Source organism: Cervus canadensis, chromosome 9 (genome assembly GCF_019320065.1).
Source record: "Cervus canadensis isolate Bull #8, Minnesota chromosome 9, ASM1932006v1, whole genome shotgun sequence".
Taxonomy (NCBI): Eukaryota; Metazoa; Chordata; class Mammalia; order Artiodactyla; family Cervidae; genus Cervus; species Cervus canadensis.
Genome location: NC_057394.1, coordinates 3361358 through 3385058, shown reverse-complemented (window position 1 = coordinate 3385058; position 23701 = coordinate 3361358). Strand labels below are relative to the sequence as shown.

General features: G+C 44.1%; 1 protein-coding gene across 1 annotated transcript in view; it reads left to right on the top strand.

Moving 5' to 3' along the window:
* Positions 1-1178: 1178 nt before the first annotated feature.
* The window catches only part of MYO16 (myosin XVI), a 501160-nt gene continuing 478637 nt past the window's right edge, over positions 1179-23701 (top strand). The window contains exon 1 of the mRNA XM_043477832.1: positions 1179-1465. The gene's annotated coding sequence lies outside the window, so the exon portion shown is untranslated. The remainder of the gene's footprint in view (positions 1466-23701) is intronic.

The following is a 23701-nucleotide window of genomic DNA, read 5'->3' as shown; positions in this document are numbered from 1 at the left end:
TGTTGGATTGCTTTGGTAAATTCTATGATGTTGTAAATTACTTTTATAAGAAATTAAATCTGGCTTGGGATTCGTTCTCCTCACATTATATAGAGAAAGTGTCTCCAGTTCCACGTCATTACAGAGTAAATTAGCTCATTTCATTGATCCTATCTTGAAATTCAAAAAAATGTATCTCAAATAACAGAAATACATGAGATATAAATGAAAATCAAGACAGTATCTCAGAGTCATTATTTAATCCTTTCCTGAACGTGCACTGGTATAATGTCATTTAACATGAAACTTATATTACAAAAAAACCCCAAAAAACTTATATTCCATGCAGACATCCCTAGATCTTCTATTTTTCATATATACATGTAGCATAGGATTTATGCAAATATATTTGATAATTAATAATTAATATAATTATAATCTCACTGGAATAAACAGTTACTGAGTGTTATAAACAAGACCTCTACTATTATCCGCCTGCTACTATATACTATTATGTGTCTGTACATATGTTTACAAGCTCATCTGTACATATATATATTTGTATATGCAGGTACGCGCATATATATATATGTATATCACATTAACTCTGGAATTAATATCGAGCATGGCCCTCATAGCAAAATGTGGACAGTGAAATATGTTTACACAGCCAACCAAAAACAAAATCTTGGGGAGCGGTCAGGGCAGCTTTCTATTCTGTCCTGAAAACTGCAACAGAGCGCAGTTGCCTGGAGTCGGCTTTTCCTTGCCGGGGGTGGCCGTCCCAGGCTTAAGTTAGCTATTTCGGAGATTTCAGGAGAATCTCAGGGGCTCTCGAATACCAGAGCCGAAAGGACCGTCAGGGCCTCTGTGTCTTTAAACAGGGTCACTCATCTGCTCGGGTGACAACTGCCACAGTCCTCGCGATGGCCTTTGTTCGGGTCGGCCGGCTCACGGGGAATGCCCGCTCCAGGTCGCAGCCCCGGGCCAGCGCGCGGGGGCCCCGCGACCGGGCCGCCACCCCCGCGTTCCCTTTCCGCTGCCCCGCTTCTGGCCGAGTCCGGACGCAGAAGTTTGAAGAGTGAGCCGGGTTCTTAGATTGGCCCGCGAGGCGGGAGGCGGGAGAAGCCGGAGGGGGGGGGGACCCGAGGCGCAGCGAGAGCAGAGAGGCGCGGTCCCGGCGCGCGAGCGCGTGGGAAGGAGGCGGCGGCCGGCCCGGACGGAGGCGGGCCCCGCAGCGCCCCGGCTGCCTGAGCGGCGCCCGGGAGCCCGAGCGCGACCGCGGAAGCCGGGCCCCGGCCGCCCAGCCCGCACCGCCGGCCGGGACGAGAGCGGCGTTCACCAGCTCCGGGTGCGCCCGGCGCGCCCGCCCCGAGCGCGCCACGGCCCCGGGGAAGCGCAGGGCAGCGGCGCGCCGCGCACCCTCGCGGGACGCACTAGGAGCCGACTCCCGGGGTCCCGGCTGCGGGGCACCCTTCTCCAGCAGGTAGGGGCGGCGGCGGGCGCCGGGCGCGGTCCCCAGCGCGGGGCGCTTTGGCCGGGCAGCCTCGCCTCCCGGCCCAGAGGTTCGGCGGGGCGACCCCAGGAGGGTGTGGGCTGCTGGCACCTGCCTCTTCGGGTCCCCCCTCCCCAGCTAGAGTCCCAGGGTGGAGACGGGGGCGGGCGTGGGGAGGGGGCTGGCGATCTCTTTTCGGGAAGGGGACGCGGACTGAGAGCTGAAACCCTCCGAACTCTGGACCAGCCCGGGAGGAGACGACTGGCTGCCGGTTGAGAGGGGCTGGAAGCCTCTGGTTGCCACGGGAGACGGGAGGAGCGGCGCGGGGGGCCCTCCGTGGCCACTCCTAGGGGGCAGGGGGTGGGGGTTCGGCCTCTTTTTTTCTTTGGGGATGCAAGAGGGCGACGACTTAAGAGAACAAAGATATAGGGGTGAAGGAAGCCCCCCAGGCCGTCGCGTCTTCCACCCATTTACTGACCCTTGACCGCGACCCCCCGCGGGACAATGTCGCTCCATTGTCTCAGGGGTCCGGCCACTACGGGGTGGGCCACGTCGGCGGGGGGCGCGGTCCCCACCCCGAGCTCTTCATTCTGGCCTCCCGCTCCCTCCCACCCCACCTCAGCCAGCCCCCGCCCCATCTTTCCTGGCTGGGGGAAACCGAGGAGGTCTGTGAAAGTGTTGGGTTTAATGGTCCCTTGTAGGCCCACCCCCCGAAAGGTAAGGGAGGTGATTGTCATCAAGTTCTGTTAGCATTTCTGTCGTTTATGGAAAAGCTGTAGCTATTCTCCGGGGGGCTCAGACCTCCAGTTTTGGGGTGGAGGGGGGAAGGAGCCAAAGGCATTTCAATTGTGTGTTAAGCGTTTGCCACTGGGAAGAATTCCTTAGCCATTGGAGGAGGATGGGTTGTCTTCTGCTTGGCGGGGCCAAGAAAACTTAGGTGCTGTGAATTGGCCGGAGCAGTCCTTGGGCAGGAAGGGGGGCGCGCCGGGCGGTCTTTATCCTGCTAAGTGCAAAGCTCCGGAAGCGCTCATCCTCTGAGAGGGGGCTTTCTTGGGGGATCTCGTAAGGGTGGCTGGAATTTCTGCTCAGGTGAAGGTTAAAGTGTCTCGAACGTTTGCTTTTTTTGGGGGGGGGGGCGTTATTTATGAACCCCCTACAGACTCTGCATGAATTTCCTAATGATTCAGAACTAGAGACTCCAAGGTTGTCCCTGAAATCCTGAAACGAAAACCGTGGGACTGGGAGGAAGAGAGGGGAGCCACACCCCCACCTGGGCCGGCTAGCAGCCTCTTTGTGGGGTTACTGCCTAGCAGCCAGGGTGGATTACATTTTGCTCTGGGTAGGTCTAAAGGCTTTGAAGGTGATTTGTCATCCTTGGGTTAAGGGTCCTCCTGAACATATCTATTTGTCTGTGTGACGCTGTTTATTAAAATTGCACAAGCCTGTGTGACACGTGCTTGACGACCAGGGTGCCTAATCACGTGTGATCGACTTGTGTGTGCTTATGAGGTTACAGCTGATGGGCTTTTGGGAAACCCGAGTATATGCCCTCGCTTTACAGACTGATATGCCCCAGGGATATAGTACTTGCTATAAAGAATCATTCCAAGTGTGATGTTTATTTATTAAAGGAAAAATAAGTTTAATCAGTACAGTTTTATCTAAAGGGCATAATGGTATGGTTGAGCTTATCTATGTCCTGTCAAGGGAATGAAATGGTTTTAGTACACAGTAAAATAGTTGAAGTGTTTTTTAAACTATAATTTTACAATGTTGTGTTAGTTTCAGGTGTATAGCCACGGTGATGCAGTTTAATATATATATATAACTATATGTATACCTATGTAACTCTATATATTGTGTGCTATACACTATAGTATGTAGAGTCACAGAATCACTGTGCTATACACCTAAAACTAAAAATATATTGTTATATATATAACTGAATACATATGTATGTGTTGTTTTTCAGAGTCTTTCTCCTCATAGGTTACTACAGAATATTGAGTTGTAGCTTCCTGTGCTGTCCAGTAGGTCCTCGTAGTTTATCTGTTTTGTGTATAGTAGTTAGTACATTTTAATCTGGAATAGCTAGTTTATTTTGCACAAGCAATGAATCCTTTAAAGATTTGTTTCTTCTGACCTGAGGACACTTGAAGATAACAGCTCCAGTAGCTACTGGGACGGGCCATTAATGTAATCTATGGGTAAATTAGTACTCCTTCAGATAAAGAGAATGTCCACTGAATATAAACCTGCAGAGCATGAATGCTCCTGAGGGAGACTGAATAAAAATAGAAACGTTTCCTCCTACTCAAGAAATCAGGAAAGTAAATCTGTTGAGTAAAACCATAACTCGTATAATGCCGATGTGATCCTGTATTATATATACGTATGTGTGTACATACCTTTCTGTATATATGTGACTTGCAGATCATTGCATTTATTACAACATTTGCATAGGTGAGAAAAGACATTGCCGTGGAACTGGGGTATTTGAATGTGATGTTTCTTTGAATTTGAGCATGTGCTTAGCTGAGGACCGCAAAAGTGTATCTCCCTCTTTGAGGTCTTATCATCAGGGCAAATCTTGGCCAATGACGGCATATTTTATAGAATGAGAAAAGGCTGGGTGAGAAGGAAAGTGTAAGATAAACTACTCAAGCCCCAGTTCTGCAAATGAAGAACAGGAGGCCCAGAGTACTTGGGTCATTTTGGTCAAGATCCCAGAACTCGATCTTGGCAAGGTTATTAGGCTTTGCTCTTCCTGCCTACAGGAGTGTCTGCCAGGTGGGAAGGTGGGGGTCTGTAGGTGGTCAGTTTTTCCATCAGTGCTCTCTTCCTGCCCCTCCTTTCCTGGGTGGCCCTCCTTTCTGCCCACCCTCCTCCTGGCCTACATCTGGCCACAGGGCACCTTTCCCAGGTGTTCCATCCTTCCCTGGACCTTCCACACCATCACGTGTCCGCTCTGGGGTCCCTGATCTTGGTTGGCCTCTGTGATTCCTGGCTTTTCTCTCCCACCCCAGTGAAGTGGGAAGCACCATCCACAGTCTCCTCATTTCTCTGCCCCTCCCTTCCCCTCCCAGTACTTCCCATCAGCCCCCAAGTCTTTACAATTCTACCTTATAAGTACTGCTGAGATTCACCTTCTCTATTCTGACGTTTTATGACTTTTAGCCAGGGCTTCATCAACCCCTGCCCAGGATAAGGGATCAGTTTCTAATTGATCTTCCAGCTCTAGCCTGTTCCCTCACATCCAGTCTAATAGACGCATGGGTGATTTATCATAAATGTGGATTTGACCCTGAGGCCTTCTGCTGAGAAGCCCTCAGTGAATCCCTTCGCCCACGGTGTCCAGCACGGGCTGCTCCCCACGACCTGCGTTGTCCTTCCTGACTTCATCCTGCCCACCTTCCAAGCTCCTCCCGACTCTCTTGACTCCAGTCTTCTTCCTGGACCATCCCAAGCTGCGTGTGCCCCTCCACGGGGAACTTAGCATCTCTTAACCCACAGACTTGATTGGTGCTCCTTTGAGCTGGGAAGGTGCTGCTTCTGTCTTTGCTCAGGGATGGGGTCAAATCCAGAACATCTTCCCCAAGAAACTCTCCCCAGGCATGTCCAGCTTTCTGACCTCCCCTTACTGCAGGCGCAGGTAATGCTAATATCATCGGAAGAACCTTTGCATTCAAGTTCATCACTAAAGGGATGTTGCTTTTAAGCTTTTAAATTCTACGCAATGTCCCATCTCTGGGGACCCTACGTCCCAGGTAACATTGTTCAGTTGCTCAGTCGTGTCTGACTCTTGGTGACCCCATGGACTGCAGCATGCCAGACTCCCCTGTCCATCACTATCTCCCAGGTAATGAACCTTAAGCAGAAACACCTTTGTTTAGCTCACAGGAGACTTCCTGACCTGGCCCACCTGTGGACGGAGGCAGTAAAGAAGAAATAAACAGGCCCCGCCCCCCTCCTTTTGGAGGCTGGCCAGCACCAGGTGATGTTTGATGCTAAACCTCACCCCTTTTAGTATAAAAGAAACCTGAATTCTAACTCAGGCAAGATGGGTCTTCCAGATAGGGGGTCACCATCTTCATCGGCTGACTTGCTGAATAAAGTCTCTTCTTTTCCCAACAACTCCATCTATTGAGCTAATCCTTTGGCCACCTGATGCAAAGAGCTGACTCATTGGAAAAGACCCTGATGCTGGGAAAGATTGAGGGTAGGAGGGGAAGGGGACGACAGAGGATGAGATGGCTGGATGGCATCACCAACTCGATGGACATGGGTTTGGGTGGACTCCAGGAGTTGGTGATGGACAGGGAGGCCTGGCATGCTGTGATTCATGGGGTCGCAAAGAGTCAGACACGACTGAGCGACTGAACTGAACTGAACATGGGGTGAGCAACATGAGGTCAGTCGTGTCCGGATCTTTGTGACCCCATGGACTGTAGTCTGCCAGTCTTTTCTGTCCATGGGACTTTGCAGGCAAGAATACTGGAGTGGGTTGCCATTTCCTCCTCCAGGGGATCTTCCTGATCCAGGGATCGAACCTGTGTCTCTGGTTGAATATAAGACAACTGTGCTGAGGTGAATTCTTTATTCATCACTGTGTAGGTGTCCAGATTTCATAGATGTTACATGGACGGATGCAAGCATTGCAGGTGGCAGAAGGCAAGCTGCCTACAAACGCCGTTTGGAGCTTCTGGCTTCCACAGCTCCCAAGCTCTGACCAAGTGGAAGCTCCACTCACTCTTGAATGTAGCTCTCCTCTCTCCTATCACTGCACATCCTACCCAGAGACCCATAGGTCTGTCTGTCTCCTCCTTCCCGTGAAAAATCATCTGCTCATTTATGGATAAATCAGAAAAGAAAACCCAGAGAGACTGAGTAATTTGTTCAAAGTTGTAACACTAGCTTATTGGAGATTAAGTCTCATAGAAGTTATCATTCAGCGAAAATCCAAGTTCTTTTTTCTTAAGAGAAAAAAAAAAAGCCTCTTTAATAGGTGCCTTATAGGAAACCATCACAGCTAGGGGCAGCAAACTATAGTCTGAGGGCCAGATGTAACTTGAGTCCTGTTTGTATACAGCCTGTGAACTAGACATGCTGTTTATATTTTAAAGGATAGTACAAACAAATAAGCAAAAAACAATAAACAACAAAAGAGGTGTGACCCACTGAGACCCCGTGGTCCTTGCAGCCTCAAATGTTCCATCTTGCCCTTTGCAGAAAAATTTTGCAGTCCCAGAGGAATAACGGGACTGGAGGTGTAACTAGTATAATTTATGTGGAAACTGACTTTGGTAAATAATTTTAATACTGGGAAAAACTAGACACGTTAAAATAAGTTGATTAACTGAATTTTAGGAAGAAAAAAAATATCAAGGCATAACTCCTACCTCATTCAAATGGCTGAGGTCCTGTGTTTATTTTTTTTTTCAGTTTTTGATGCTTCTCACCCATGAATAATTACCATGATAGAGATCACTACTATTAAGTAACGTAAGTTAAATTAGCTAAAGTCCTCACAAGAATCACTGTGGGCCGATTTGGTTAAAAAATATGATTGTGGGTATGGATAAGGTGAGTTTGATATTCAAATTCTTATAAGAGGAATTGAATTATACATAAAAATAGGCATTTGAATATCCTTTTTTTCTATAAATAATGTATGGAGTGCATTTTTTTTCATTTTTATTACTATAATTAGGGTTTTAAAAATAAGCTTGGGAAGTTAAAGCCTCTGGCATGTGGCACTGTGTCTTTAATGAACACATTTGAAATATTAACTAATTCCTTTAAGAATGATAAAGTCTTATTCAGACTTGCTCATTTTCTTTCTAATTTAGATTCTTGGTTATAAGCAGCTCGGTAATATGTCGTTGGGAGTCCCCGGGTGGAAATCATTTCATGAGCTCCCAAATCTTCCTTTAAAAAGTCTATTAATATGCCTTTTATCTTTATAATTTGGAACAGCAAGTCTTTCACTTTACATCTATTTCAGTAATTTAAAGCTAAATGCAAAAGCAAGACAAAAGAACTTTGACATAAAGAAGAAAGAAATTTAGTTGAACGGAATATTGCAGAGTATTTCATATGGTTTTAGGTTGCCACTTTCACTTTATACACTGTAGAAAGAAAGAATAGTGTTTCAGAGTGGGCCTGGGATACATTATTTCCCTGGAAGGGGTTTGCTGGAACTATAGATACATGATAAAGTTCAAATAAGGCTGGTAAGTAGGGTTTTTCCTAATACAGGGAATGACAGGCCTTGAGGCACAAAACCCAAAATGTAGTTTACATAAAGGGTAAATTTAAGGTGAACAGCTTATGATGGATTTCAAGTTCTGCTTCGTATTTCTCTGGGACCATGAATACACGAGAAACCTTTCTAAGACTCATCTGTGAAATGGGATGAGCAGAGTGCCTGCCTTGTAGGGTTAAATGTGAGATTAAATGAGATAAAATTTCCAGCATATGCTTCAGTTCAGTTCAGTCGCTCAGTCGTGTCCAACTCTGCGACCCCATGGACTGCAGCACGCCAGGCCTCCCTGTCCATCACCAACTCCCGGAGCTTACTCAAACTCATGTCCATTGAGTCGGTGCAGCCATCCAACCATCTCACCCTCTGTCGTCCCCTTCTCCTTCCGCCTTCAATCTTTCCCAGCATCAGGGTCTTTTCCAATGAGTCAGTTCTTCACATCAGGTGGCCAAAGTATTGGAGTTTCAGCTTCAGCATTAGTCCTTCCAGTGAACACCCAGGACTGGTTTCCTTTAGGATGGACTGGTTGAGAAACTTTGTAAACTGCAGGGGCTGTTAGCCTGCTATGGATTTTAATATATTAGACTGCCATAGACTTTAATATATTAGGGCTTCTGCTGAATGTTTTATTCCGTGACAGTCTGAGTTACTTTTAAAAGTTTGTGTTGCCATCTCACAAGCTATTGTTGCCAAATCTCAATAATGAGAGGAAGTGCCATGATGGACTTGACGCTCCTTAATAAATAAGAACTTGTTGGTGACAGTATAACTTCTTCCCTTTTGATTTGACTGTCTTTGACTTCTTTTTCTTGCCTAATTGCTCTGGCTAGGACCTTCAGAACTATGTTGAAGAGAAGTGATAGGAGTGGACATTCTTGCCTTCTTCCTGATCTTTCTTATTGTGCTCAGTTGCTAAGCCACATCGGTCTCTTTGCGACTTCATGGACTGCAGCACGCCGGGCTCCCTTGTCCTTCACTATCTCCCAGAGATTGCTCAGTTTCATGTCTGTTGAGTTGGTGATGCTATCTAACCATCTCATCCACTGCCGCCTGCTTCTCCTTTAGCTTCCAATCATTCCCAGCCTCAGGGTCTTTTCCAAAGAATCAACTTTTTGCATCAGGTGGCCAAAGTATTGGAGCTTCAGCTTCAGCATCAGTCCTTCCAATGAGTATTCAGGGTTGATTTCCTTTAGGGTTGACTGGTTTGATCTCCTTGTAGTCCCAGAGACTCTTTAGAGTTTGCTCCAGCACCACAATTTGAAAGCATCAGTTTTTTGTCATTCAACCTTAGTCATCTCAGAGGAATCACTTTCAGTTTTTTTCACCATTGAGTATGATGTTAGCTGTGGACTTTTCATATATGGCTTTTTATGTTTAGGTAATTTTCTTCTATTCCTAGTTTGTTGAGCGTTTTTACCATAAATGAATGTTGACTTTTGCAACATGCTTTGTCAATGTCATGTGTGATGGTCATGTGAATTTTATCCTTTGTTTTGTTAATGTAGTTCAGTTCAGTCACTGAGTGGTGTCTGACTCTTTGCGACCCCATGGACTGCAGCACGCCAGGCCTCCCCATCCATCACCAACTCCTGGAGCCTGCTCAAACTCATGTCCATTGAGTCGGTGACACCATCCAACCATCTTATCCTCTGTCACCCCCTTCTCCTCCTGCCTTCAATCTTTCCCAGTGGTCTCTTATACTCTTCTTTATGTCTGTGGCATTAATTACAATATCTCCTCTTTCATTTCTGATTTATGTATTTGAGTTTTCTCTTTGTCATTTTATCGATCATTTCAATAAACAACTGTTGACTTCATTGATCCTGTATTTTTCCATTCTCTATTTTATTTATTTCTTCACTAGTCTTTACTATTTCCTTCCTTCTGGTAATTTTGGGCTCAGTTTTGCCTTTCCCCCTAGTGCTTTGATGTGTAAAGTTTTGTTTTGTTCTGAGATCTTTCTGTGAGTGTGTTTGCTGCTGTAAGCTTTCCTCTTGGTGCTGACTGACTGCATCTCGTGCTTGGGGATATTGTGCCTTTGCTTTTATTTGACTCAAGATGTTATTTAATTTCCCTTATGATGTTTTCTTTGACTCATTGGTTTTTCAGGCCTGTGTTGCTCAATTTCCACATATTTGTTAGTATCTCAGTTATTTCTCTAATATTGATTTTGGTTTCACTTTGGTTGCTATGGTTTCCATCCTTTTATGTTTGTGAGACTTGTTTTGTGGTTAAACATGTTATGTGGTCTCTTCTGGAGAATGGTGCACGCTGGAAAAAGATGTGTTTGCTGCTGTTGCTGGGTGGAGTGTTCTGTACAGGTCTGTTAGGGCATGTTGGTCTATAATGTTCAAGTCCTCTCTTTCCTTGTTGGTCTTCTGTCTGATTGTTCCAGACATTATTGAAAGTAGGAATATATTAGTCAAGGTTATCCAAAGAACCTGAATCAGTGGGATAAAAAAGGAGATTTTTTAATTAGGAATTGTCTTACGTGATTCTGTATCTCCCTTTCAGGAGAGGCAGGAAAAATTCACTCCCATCAGAGAAATCCTAGGCAACCTTAAATATCCTGCTGAAAACAATTCTGTACATCTTGAACAGGGAGATATTTCTTAGTCCTAAATTATAGTTTCCATTTACCGTTTGTAATGTGACTCAGACAATTGCACCTGTTTTTCATGTGAATAATTATTACTTGGAAAAAAAAGGATAAAGTCAAAACAAAGGAAACGGTAACCCTTAAGACAGACACATTGAAAAAGAAAGTTGTGCAAAGTCACATTCCATAGTGAATACCCTTTATGGGGTCTTCTTTAGAGCTCTAGCTTACTTAGTTCAGAATAATCTTGACTGTCAGAAGTACAGGAATTACAGGGGAAGCGAGTCCTACTGAGAAAGAAGGATGTCAGAATCCATGTTGTGTTAGAAACCCAATGATTGTTTTACTTTTCTAAGACAATTTAACAGAATCCAATCCTCTATCAGGTCAAAGAATGGACCTACATTTAATGATGTGACCTGAAACTGATGCACTTAAGAAATACTGTACCTGAGCATTTTGGAATAGATGCTGCTTTAAAAGTGTCAAGAAAATAGAAAGAAAGGGAGATCTTATTGCTTAAATCTTTTTATATTCTCAAGATATCAGCAGCATAATAAGTTTCTTTAATCTGCGTCAGGCTCATCTTACCAGAGGCAAGAAGTCGAGGTTTCACACAGGTGAGCACAGAATAGTCTGGTCTTCTTCAGCAGATGGCTCCAGGTCAGTGGCCAACAACAGTTTGTAACACACCAGTGATGCTCTGAGGAAGCCAGTTCGGTCCCTGCAACGCAACCTGCTTTATGAAAAACAAAAGAGGATGGTGACTTTTTCTGTAGGGCAGAAAACTGGCTTCCTTCTTCCCTCTTTCCGTCTCTTCCCTTCCTCCATTCCTTCTTTCCAAGTCGTGGATTCCGTGGCGCTTAGTTTTTTTCTTGCTTGGGTAAACACACTGCATATGTAGGCAAATTTATACCTAAAGGGATCTCATCTAAAATTTGAACAATGTAAAAAATAGTAAAAATGAAATTTATTTGGCTAAAATAAGCAATATGTAACTCTCTCTCTCTCTTTCTCTCACACACATATATATCAGGAACAAAAAGTTCCAACTTTTACCCCAAATCCAAGTCTTTTCTTAATAGTTTATAAAAGCTATATCATAACTGGACATTATGTAAAATTAAGAAAATAGTGATGGGAAGACTGTTTGTGAGATTCAGAGAAAATGTGCTAGGAAGTGGCTCTCCTGTCTCCTCATTCCTTTAAAAGAAGGACTTGGCATTGTGGGCATTACATAAACAAAAATGCAAGTTGTGAACAATGGAGCACTTGTCCATTTTGATACCCATCTGTTTTAATAAAGAATTTGATTTAATGAACTACATGTAAAGGAAGCTTAGCTTTTATGACTCTGGAACCATCAATTTACAGGGCAGCAACTTGCTAGAATTTTGAGAATATTGTCATTGGGGAAATAAGAAAAATGAGAATGAAACCTTTAACATATTTATATTCACTGGCTTTCTTTTTCTCTTTCCTTCACTGTCTCCTTTCTTTCTTCTTTCTCTACTTCTTTGTGACCCATGGCAAGTCACTCACATCATTGTGTTACTGTGTGCTATAATGTTTCATAAAGTGTGCACCATAAATTCTGTCTGGTCTGCTTCAGTTTTATTGAGGGCCAAGTGAAATGATGCTTGTGAAAGTAATTTTCAAGACTTTAATATGCACTCTATGTACACACATATCTATTACTATCACATATCTCTATAAGTAAAAATATGCAATTATAATCATAGAGAAACCCTAGATCATTTTGCTTGAAAAATATAATTGTGTTTGTGAGTAAAGTGTGTGTGTGTGCGCATGCGTGTGCGCATGCTCAGTCCTGTCTGACTCTTCGTGACCCCGTGCGCTTTAGTCCTTCAGGCTCCTCTGTCCATGGAATTTCTCAGGCAAGAATACTGAGTGTGTTGCCATTTCCTTCTCCAGGGCATCTTCCTGACCCAGGGATCCAACCCAGGTCTCCTGCACTGCAGACAGATTCTTTACTGTCTGAGCTTATTTATAAATATAGTTATAAGTAAATTAAATATAATTATCAAATTATTTTTATCTACATTGTGAATTTGAGATTTCATATTTTTTTATTAATAGAATCTTGCCAGTAAAGGCTCATGTGGGAGAATTAATGATCTTGAAACCTTGAATTAATAAAATATGGTACACTGAACAAAATCGGTATTTGTCAAGGAGAAAACCAGGCTTGTAAAAATCTATTGACAGTCTGATGTATTTATGTAATTCTACTAAATTATAGATTGAAACTCTCCTCAGTTTCATATGTGTTTATGTCAGTAAACTTTTAACACACTCTGTGGTGTGGGTGCACTGAATTCATAAGCAAAGAAGACCAAGTTTCCAATAGCCGAGACATGGAAGCAACCTGAGTGTCCGCTGACAGATGACTAGATAAAGATGTGGTCCATATATACAGTGGGACGCTACTCAGCTATGGGCGATGAAGTAATGCCATTCACAGCAGCATGGATGGACCCAGAGATTCCCATACTAAGTGAAATGAGTCAGACAAAGACAAATATCATGTGATATGTGGACTCTGAAAAAATGATACCAATGAATTTATTTGCAAAACAAAAATAGACTCCCAGACCTAGAAAATAAGTTTATGTTTGCCAAAGGGGAAAGTGGGGAGGGGATAAATTAGGAATTTGGAATTAACAGATTCACACCACCATATATTAATATAAAATAGGTAGGCAAAAAGAATTTTCTGTACAGCACAGGGAACTGTATTCAATATTTGGTAATAACCTATAGTGGAAAAGAATCTGGGAAGGTTTTGTATATGTGTATATGGAACCGAATCACTTTAGTGTACCCCTGAGTCTGTTCAGTTCAGTTCAGTCACTCAGTCGCGTCCGACTCTTTACAACCCCATGAATCGCAGCACCCCAGGCCTCCCTGTCCATCACCAACTCCCGGAGTTTACTCAAACTCATGCCCATTGAGTCGGTGACGCCATCCAGCCATCTCATCCTCTGTCGTCCCTTCTCCTCCTGCCCCCAACCCCTCCCAGCATCAGGGTCTTTTCCAATGAGTCAGCTCTTCGCATGAAGTGGCTAAAGTATTGGAGTTTCAGCTTCATCATCAGTCCTGCCAATGAACACCCAGGACTGATCCCCTTTAGGATGGACTGGTTCGATCTCCTTGAAGTCCAAGGGTGATCCAGAAAAAGGGCAGATCAGTGAGACTGGAGGGGGCTGGTGAGACCTCCTGGAAGTGTTGTGTGTCTCCTGAGATGCCTGAAGGTCAGAAACAATCAAGTTATGTGGATAATAAAAGTAAAGGTTACATGATAAGATGCGGTCATTTACTGACTGCTTTGTAATTCAGTGTGAAGTAGCAAGTAATGCAAACAATGAAAATGTTCCCGGTGGATTCAAACTGATTTTAATTGTCTGCAAGGTTTATTTCTAGCCCAGAAACCTGTTGCAGCAGGCTTGTTTTCCAGCTTCTTCCACCTCACACATCGTCGGCTGTCGTATAAATGTAGCAGGTGTCTGCATGCTGCTTACCTCCACCGCCGCAGTGCAGCAGCCTGGTAAATAGAACTCGGCAAACTGATGACGGTCCTCTTGAGGTCTGATCATCTGCCTCTGATCCTGGTAGTTGGGATCTTAAGTAGTTTTACTGGTAAATATAATTATATTTAATGATCTGTTTTATAAGCACAATGGCTTGATAGTTGACTGAATTTGAATGTGGGAAAAAAAAAAGAAAGGTGGGCATCACACATTTTAGAAATGTTCCTGTTGTGTATTTTTTCTCCTTTGTTCTAGGTGTACCTTAAACACAACTTTGTCTCAAACAACGTAACTGTGACGTAGAGTTCTGTGGCTGTTTCTTTGTACTTGTTCCAACCTGTCTTCTCCTCAGTATAATGCATCCAGCATTGTGTACAAAGGATGCTAAATAGGTTGTTTTTATTTTTTAAGTGTAAAAGCAAAATCAAAGTCACGCAGGGAAGAAGAAAAGAATCACGTACAGAGGCTGTGGTGGACAGTTACTGACGTCATACTAGAAAGGACAGTCTCTGTTAATACGTGTGCTCTGATGGAGCCGGAACTGGGCCAGAACTTCAGAGATGATCAAATTCTTTCCTGTTCAGAAAGCTGTGACTTTTTTGAATTAGTGTTAGGACAAGAACTGTATTGGTGTTGGTCACTCAGTCATGTCCAGCTCTTTGCAACCCCATGGATTATAACCCGCCAGACACCTCTGTTCATGGGATTCTTCAGGCAAGAGTACTAGAGTGGGTTGCCTTTCCCTTCTCCAGGGGATCTTCCTGACCCAGGGATTGAACCCGTGTCTCCTGCACTGCAGGTAGCTTCTTTACCATCTGAGCCACCAGGAAAGTCCTCTTTGAATTATGTGATCCAAATACAGTGCAGGAAAGCAAACCTCCATTTGTTTACTGAATGAGCAGCAAATGAATAGACGGATAAATTACCTTTAATATCTGTTATGTCTTTACGCCATGGATTTAAAATTGGTATCTCAGGAGTGTTCAGTTCTTGAACTCAGCCCATAACAGTGTGTTAAAAAAAGGCCCCCATCCTTTCTGTGTAGGAATCCCCTAGACAGAGGATGAGATTAAGTGCAGAACCTGAGACGGAGTAAGATGTACGATGGTGAGAGTCTCGGTGTAGTGGTGGTGATGACGTCACAGCTGTCGTGTCTGGTTGACGATGCCGAGGAAGTCTTTACAGAGGAGGTAGAACTTGAGAATTGAAGAATGTGTTGGAATTCATCTGGTGAACATGAACCTCACGTGTAACTTGTCTAAAAGGAAACTCAGTTTTCTAACTGAATTTGCAGCTGCTCCTGAATTCTGAATTCCATTCATGGACCAGTGGAATTTGGGTCTTTGTACTCCTCCACTACACTCTTTTAGACCAGGAATCTCATAAATGACTTGTGTCTTTTCCCTTCCTTCCATTTTCTCTGCCTCCGCCCCCGCCTCCAACCTTAGTTCCAGAACATCAGTGACGTGGCTGGGGGCCTCCTGTGATGTACTGAATTTGTCATCCACTGTCATCATCCATCCTGCGTCTCACTACCTGACTCGTCAGCGTGGTACCTCGGGTCATTACTCTACAGGTCCCAAACCTTCCGTATCCTCTCCCTAGCTGTCAGTCTTTTTCAAACTCTCTATCCCAACAAGCAGTCATATCTTTTCACAGCCTGGCCTTGACCTATATTTCTCATGTCAGTGTTCAGTAGGGCTGAAGAATCTCAGCTGGGGAGTGGACTTTAGAAGTCCTGGGGTTTGCCCTCCCCCCTTCAGAATGCATGAGCCCTTCAACCACATCCCAGCTGAGTGGTCCTGTCTTATTTCTGTTCCCGGTTCTGGGGCTTTTGCCTGTTGCACAGCCGACCCCTGTTCAGGACCGTTGCAAGCACGCGGCTCTGCTTTTCCTCTTCTGTTTCCTTTTATGCTGATGTTCATTGTCTTCTTCCCAGAAGACCTTCATCCTTGCTCCTGTCAGCCCCATCCCGCAGGACCTGGTTCCCGTGCTGCCTCCTGATGGAAAATGACGGTGGTTGTCAGATACTGACCCCTGAGCCGAGGGTTATGCTGTGATGATGGGACAAGTGACATATGTGAGTGGAGTGATGAACTAAAGATGGAGATGGTAGTAGAGTCATAGGATAAAGGATAGGAGGAATTTAGACGTAAAGTTTTGTTAAAGGGTGGATAGTTTACATACCATTTATTTCTGAAAATGTGAAGGTGACTTTTCAAATCGGCTTCCCTATATTTGATTATTTCTGATTTTAAGGTGATATGATTGCCATATGGTTTATATTTTTAAAACTAAAAAAAAAATCAAACAGCTATAATATGACTAGTCCAAGTGCAGAAGTGAAATCAGAGGAAAAAGAGGTATATTTGGGGACCACAGGTGCACCCATAGCAGGCGTAGATGGTACGCCTGGGTCCCGCCGAGAAACCCAGTGGGAACCACCGTAGGTCACCAGGAGACAGAGAGGGGATGAGTTTGGATGGTGCAAACCAAGCTCCCTTACTTCATTCACTTATCACTACATTTCACAGCCAGTGTTATTGCCTCAAAAATAGCATGACTGAACATATATGTTAGGAAACAGCCTGATCGATAGCTAAATTATTTGGATCTGCCATCTTTGAAGTAACAAGTGTTAGGCATTTTTTTTTTTCATGTATAATGGAAATAATAAAAATGATGAACTAGGACCAGTTACTAAACCGCGTGAAGGTTGTGCTCTGTTCGTGATCCTTGGACCGTGTGGGGAAGTTGTCACGTTTTGTGAGTCCGTTTGAGCCTGAGTTTGAATGGTGGTGTGTCCCAGTCTTGCAGTAGCCTTTTGTAGTCTGTACTTTCCATCTCAGGAGATGAGATGGGGTGAGAAGGGGGTTCTCAGAGCCTCCAGTCCCAGCCTTGCCACCAGCTGACCGACTGTGGGACTTGCAGGCATGTGCTGACCGAATGGATGTTTTCTGATTCCGTGGAAGCATCACTAGAGAGACCTATAAGGTGGGAAATTCATTAGCGTCTGCAGTCTTCATCAGGGTTCCTCAGCCTGGGCAGGGACGACGTTTTGGACCAGGTTATTCTGTGCTTGTGGTGCTGTCCTGTGTGTTGTTGGGTGTGTAGCAGCATCTCTGCCTCCACCCGAGATGCTGGAAGCCACCCCCTGCACCAGGTTTTAAAATCTTAGGAAAGGTTCCAGGCAAGGCCGGATGTTTAGGGTTTAGAATCACCCTCAGTTGAAAACCACTGATCTGGATATTAGTGCCCACTCTGTAATTCTAGTTTTCATTTCGTGAAGTGGCCAAATATTCAATACTTTGTGAAGAACACCTATCAGTGCCTCACCTCATGGTTGCTTTTGCATGCCTCCTAGACTTGCATGCCTCATCTTATTAAAGGAGCTTGACAAGACTCACTTGGCAGTCTGAGCTATGGTTTCTCCAGTAGTCATGTTCGGATGTGAGAGTTGGACCGTAAAGAAGGCTGAGCGCTGAAGAATTGATGCTTTCAAACTGTGGTGTTGGAGAAGACTCTTGAGAGTCCCTTGGACTGCAAGGAGATCCAACCAGTCCATCCTAAAGGAGATCAGTCCTGGGTGTTCATTGGAAGGACAGATGCTGAAGCTGAAACTCCAATACTTTGGCCACCTGATGCGAAGAGCCGACTCTTTGGAAAAGACCCTGATGCTGGGAAAGATTGAAGGTGGGAGGAAAAGGGGACGACAGAGGATGAGATGGTTAGATAGCATCACTGACTCAATGGGCCTGAATTTGAGCAAACTCTGGGAGATAGTGGAGGACAGAGGAGCGTGGCAGGCTGCAGTCCACGGGTCACAAGGACTTGGACAACTTAGCAACTAAACAATGACAACCTCGCTTGAAGCTAAAATCCATACATTGATAATTCCTTCAATGAGCGTATTGCATGTAACGAATGAAGTAGAATTACTTCTTACTCATTTTACACATTTTCTGAGTGTATTGGGCACATGGCGCCACTTTCTTTTCTTCTTTTTTTAAGTCTGGCAGCAGACACTACTCTTCATCTTCCCACGACTGATTTTTTTTAGCGGGGGAGGAGAGGGACGGGAGTGACACCAGCTGGCGAATGCAGAATTAATTACAGATTGTCTCCCTCAAAAAAGACACACATGGATTACCAACCTCTAATGATTTTGGCAGCTGTTCCTGCCCTTTTAAGATTACCAGTAACTGAACAGATACTTTATTCTTTTTCTCAGAAGCGTATGTTGCAATTTGGGGGGATTTGGACACTGGAAGCTTTGTTACAGATGCCACATCTAATGAAAATCTTCGACTCTACGTGTTATTGCCTTGGAAATCCACTTTAAAATTTATTAATTCACTAACATTTTGGTAGCGCTTGAATTTCTGCTTAATACAACTGTATAAATATATGTCACAAAGTGCTGGATGAAAGTGAAAGCATCTGTCTTAGAAGTAGGAAACTTTCAGATAGGCAAAGAGTGATCCTGTTAGTATCTGACTGTTAGACTGTGCTCTTCTCATGGCGACAGTTTGAAAGTGAAAGTGAAAGTTGCTCAGTCGTGTCTGACTCTTTGTTACCCCGTGGACTGTAGCCCACCAGGCTCCTCTGTCCCTGGGATTTCTCAGGCAAGAGTACTGAGTGGGTTGCCATTTCCTTCTCCAGGGGATCTTCCTGACCCAGGGATTGAACCTGGGTCTCTTGCATTGCATGCAGACTCTACCATCTGAGGCATCAATTTTGGGGGGAGACATTTCCCCCTCGAAATGCTGATCGTTTTAATGGTTTAATTGCACTGAAATAGAGTGTTTCAAAAATGCAGATGGTTAAAATAAACAGGATCGTTGCTGATCCTCATGTTACTATATTAATAAATCTTATAAATGAAATTATTTTAATTTACATTATATAGTTGAAAGGAAGGATCTTAATAATCCAAAATTATAATCTACCTAGCATTTCCTGTTTTGCCCTTCCCATTTACTCCTCAATCCACTAAATTTGAATTTTGGTCAAAGTGTTTCATTAGTCCATGGGATATTCCTGTGAATATTCTATTTAACTTCTGGTCTTCCTCTGGTAGTCATCATGCTACTAACTCTGTTAATATTCCTTCTAATATTTCATTTCTTTCATAAAGAAGTAATATAGTGTTAGAATTAAAAGCAGGAATTTATTGTCAAACTGCCTGGGTTCATATCTTCCTTCTGCAATAGGTTGATTTCCGAGAAAGTCATCACCGAGTGTCATCTCTGCTCTCTCACTGACAATTAGGTCAAGTTATTAAATTTGGATGGAGTTACAAAATACTGTGAAATCACAGATGGTGAGTTAATTATCATCAGATCAGTGGATAAAATCAACCTTCTATGACAAAATGGCTCACATTAAGTGAACAAGTATAGCTTTCAGAGACAAATTTCTAATGAACGTAGCTTCTTGTAACAAGCACTCGAAAATACAGCCCTTGGAACTTTTAAACTATCTAAGCTTATTTTGAAATATCTCTAGGAAAACTGTTCTTCCCATTATAAACAAACTGAGTTTCTTTAGAAATTCAAGTTTATAATAGCAAGTGACAGATTAAATGTAAGTCACCTTGAATCTGATGGTAATCAGTAACTAAATTTTGCAACATTTTTTCTCCCTTTCTAATAAGCTGTGATGGATAATGTGCTTTATTTCATTAAGTTCCCTGTGTTAATTCTCCCTGAATTCTTTTCATCAAGCTCGCCCTCAGGTGCTCAGTCGTGTCAGACTCTCTGTGACCCCATGACCTGCGGCCCCCCCGGCTCCTCTGTCCATGAGACTCTCTTGGCAAGAAGAGCGGGTTGCCATTTCCTCCTCCAGGGGCTCTTCCTGACCCAGGGATTGAACCTGCAAACCTGTGTCTCCTGCCTCTCCTGCATTGCAGGCCAATTCTTTACCAATGAGCCACCTGGGAAGCCCTGATTCTTTTCACGATTCCTTCTTAAACTATCAATGAAGGCCTGGAGTTTCTGGCTGTGGTTATGGTCTTGAGCAAAGGCTGAGTGAAAGAATATGGGACTTGGAGTTTTCCATTTCCATGCTCACTCAGTAAAGAGACCCTTTAGCGCAGATTCCCATAGCAGCTCAGAGTTGTTGGGCAGCTTGATTTACATTGTCTCCGAGTCATCAGGCTGTGTAGCCAGGTTACTCTACTGTCTTCGCGAGGACAGCTTGTGTCACTTAGAAGGATGCTTTGAACAGGACAGGGCAGTTTCACAACTTATTCCTTTCATTTGCGAGGATTATTAACATAGGAATCTCGGTTCAGTAATAATCCTGTTTGCTTTGCCTACTTTATTTAAAAAAAGCTTTTTTCAGTCTGCTTTTCTAAAATCTCTGTGTTCACAAGTGTACCAGTGAAGAGAGTCTTTGAACCTGAGGCTGTCCGTTTTCTTACTTATTCACGGACTTCCAAGGTACGCTCCTTGTTTTATGATTTCCTCGTATTCCACGTGCCTCTGAAGTAGACCTCGCTACAACCACAGACTACTCCTTAGTGACTGATTCCATTATGTTTTTAAAAATTTATTTTCTTGAATTTTGTGAAGCTAGCAGTATTGTGTTAATTTCTGCTATGCAGTGAAGTGACTCAGTTAGACACACACACACACATTCTTTTTCCTGTTCTTTTCTGTCCTGGTTCATCACAGGATATTAAATGAAGCTCCTTCTGCTATAAGGTAGGATCTGATTGTTTGTTTCTTGTACTCTTTTATTACTCTGGCACCTACCATGATTCTTGAAGAGAATACATTCTTTATTAAATACTTTATTTTCTCATTTGTTGAACTGTCAATCTGGAAATCTTATATACTTTCACATTAAACCTATTTTTATAACTTAATAAAGTGTCCTCTTTGGGAGGCTCACAGATATTCTAGTGGGAAAGAAAAGTAGTCCCTCTATTTATTTTGGAATTGTATCTTGCCTTTAAAACCCCACCCATTGATGCATGAGATAAGTGCTTGGGCCTGGTGCGCTGGGAAGACCCAGAGGAATCGGGTGGAGAGGGAGGTGGGAGGGGGGATCGGGATGGGGAATACATGTAATTCCATGGCTGATTCATGTCAATGTATGACAAAACCCACTGCAATGTTGTGAAGTAATTAGCCTCCAACTAATAAAAATAAATGAAAAAAAAAACCCCTCCCATTAAAATCAGGGACAGTTCCTTGCTCTGCTAGAGCTGGAAGTGTTCCCCACACACATGGACTAAAAAAATACTGTCAAGACGAATGGACCAGTAGGGGCATCAGACGATGGGCCCCAGTTTAACCGTCTTCAAGGCTGTTTGTTTTTTTTTCCCCTTGAACCTGATACTTGATTTGTGGAGAGCATCACTGAATTGGCAGAAAAAGTAACAAAATATTCTTTGTCAAAAAGAATTCAAAAAACAAAAAACACAGCCCTATCCGGAATCCTGTTTATGTAATCAATGCTGAATTGATTGCCCCCCAGGCTTCTTCTCATTCCCAGCTCTGTGGGGATGGGTAAAGAGGAAGCGAGAAGGATGGTCAGCGGTCACAGCGAGCAGGACTCTAAGGCCATCCTCGGGACTGGAGCCTTCGTTCCGGGGGAGGTGGAGGGTTTTAGACAAGAGCGTGGTTTAGTGAGTTTAAAGACTGCGCTGGTTGTGGTGTAGAGTGGTGAGGACGGCGTAGACAGTGTTAGACGGAGGTGGAGAGCACAGAGGATGTGCTGTCTTAGTGGTCCGTACTGAAACGGGAGCCTGTGGTCCAGGGCAGCCCGTGTGTGGGGACTCCGTGAGACGCAGGACCCCCAGGACTTGGGGACAGACCTCAAGTGGGATTTGGAGGAAGCAGAGGATGTGGGGAAGGTGACCAGATTTCTGGTCCGAGCCGCTGCGGGGGAAGCCACTGAATCCTGGGATGGGAGGCACGGAGGAAGCAGCAGGGGGCACGTCTGTGCTCCGTGGAGCTCACCGGCGGGGCCTGTCTTGGGAATGAAATATCAGAGTCCAGCGCTGGCAGTGAACGCCTGTGGGCGTGGGTGAGCCGACAGGGTCTGAGTGAGGGAAAAGGCTGACTCCAGACTGGGAGGAATCCTGCTTGTAGAGATCAGACGGATGGGGAGTTTAGGACAGAAAAATGGGTAAGTGTAAGAGGATGGGCAGCTATTAAAGATTTTAAACCTTCATCATATCAAAATAAATTGCATCATATGCCAAAATAAATAAATAAATAAATAAATAAAACCAGGGATGGTGGTGGCTTAGTCGCTGAGTCCTATCTGACTCTTGCGACCCCACGGACTGTTGGACTGTAGCCCGCCAGGCTCCTCTGTCCACGGGATTCTCCAGGCAAGAACACAGGAGTGGGTTTGCCAAAGAAGCAATTATTTCAAGAAGAGGGGATAATCAAGTGTGTAAAATTCTGCTAAGTGGTCAGGTCGAATGAAGACAAGTGTAAGTTGTAATAGAGAATTTATTGGTGATCTTCAGCGGAGCTGTTTGGGCAGAACGGCGGTGTCAGGAGAGAAACTGGAGTGTATTTAAGAGGGGTGTGGAGTGAGCCGGCCACAGCCTCCTGCTTGCTTATGGGGACAGTGGGAACTGATCAGATGCAAGGAATTGGATGCTGTAAAATAAACGATTCTGAGGAGTTTGGATGCAGAAGGACCAGTCCCATTGGAAGAAATAGGTTGAATCTAAAGAGTGTTTGGATATAGAAGGACCCGCCCAACTGGAAGAAATAGGTTGAAATCGCAAGATAAAGAAGACCTGATTTAGAAAGGGGGGTCCCTGGAAGAATGGAAGACAATGAGGCTCAGAGCAGCAGAGGCCAGGATGGTCTCAGTGATGGTCAGGACGAAGCCTGTCACTCTGGGCCTAAGAGTTGTCTAGGTCCAGTTAGGACTGAGTGCTTTTGGTCTCCTTGCCTCTCTCTCATTCCACCCAGGGTCTTAAAGGACAGGTCTTTATCTCTTTATTCATCTCTTTATCCTTCGAGCTGAGCACAGTGGGTACAACACTCAAAAGTGTATCTGTGGGAGGAATGAAAAAGCCTCTCATGACACGCCAACATGAGGCTGGTTTTTGTGCCGTTCCAGGCGCCAGTCCCGAAGTTGGATGTGGTCCCTGGTGTCTGTGAGAATATTTGATCTAAATCCCAACAAGAGTGGACATTAGTTTTAAATGTTCATTTTTTTTAGTTCTTTCAACTGGAAAAGACACACCAGCGAGGCCTTTCTCACTGCCTGCACCCCAGGGCCTGTCTTCACGCGGGTGTTTTCCCGGATTACACTGCATTCTCGCTACGCCACCAGATTAAACAAATACACGGTGTGAGGTGTCGTTTATCACAAAAATGGCTTTTCAGTATTCCACGTTCTGTGCTTTAGTTAAGAGAAATGGACTTCATCAGTGTTTTCCAAAGACTGTGTCTTCCTAAGAAAATATTCTTCTTGATGTTAATAATTTACATGAGGCAGAGACAAATAATACTAAATATCTGTTTTGCAGAAGAGCAGGCTTTCACTTTCAATGCAAAGGAGACCAGGCTCACATTTCTCTGTTGCTAGTCCAGCAACAATAGACTTGGATCATTCTTTCAGTTTTCAGTTCTTAGAGAGCTGGCATTTTATCCTTTGAGCAAATGAATGATGAATGACCTCAAATGTATATTAAACATCAGGGTTTAGCCAGGAAACTGGGACAAGGAACTGTGAATTGATGATCTTTCTCTGAGCGGGTCAAATAACTTAGGATCAGTCAAACAGTGAATGAAATGCTGTGGTTAAGAAAGAATATTATAGTGGTTACATACCGA